Genomic DNA, 543 nt, shown 5'->3' with positions numbered 1-543 from the left:
GATATATAAAAGGAAACGAAGGAACAAAAGACAGACGAGCGACGGGAGACAAACAGAGACAACAGAGACAGATAATATGAACACAGAAAAGAGACAGACAGAGACAAAAGTGAGACATAGAAAATACACACAAACAAAGAAACACAACAAATACAACAAACAGAGACAAAGAAATACAACAGGAGACTGGGGGCGGCAAAAAGAAGAGACAGAAGGAGACAAGAAGGAGAGACAAACGAAGACGAAGGAACACCGACAGATACAAGAAGAGACAAATTGAGAGACAAACAGAAACAAAAAGAAAGACAGATAGACGCAAATAGAAAGACAGAGACAAAGAGATAGAAGCACGAGCTATGCCCCGCAGTAAACACCAAATACAACAACAACAAAAACAAACACAAAAATAACAACAACAAGAACAACAGTAACAACAACAATAACAACACAATACACAACAACAATAATAATAATAAAAACGAAAACAACCAACACCAATAACAATAGTAATAGTGTTGGTGGCTCCGCTAGTTGCATATAATA

This window comes from Eimeria mitis, genomic scaffold (genome assembly GCF_000499745.2).
Source record: "Eimeria mitis Houghton genomic scaffold, Emh_scaff3179, whole genome shotgun sequence".
Classification (NCBI taxonomy): Eukaryota; Apicomplexa; class Conoidasida; order Eucoccidiorida; family Eimeriidae; genus Eimeria; species Eimeria mitis.
This window is presented reverse-complemented; position numbering follows the sequence as displayed.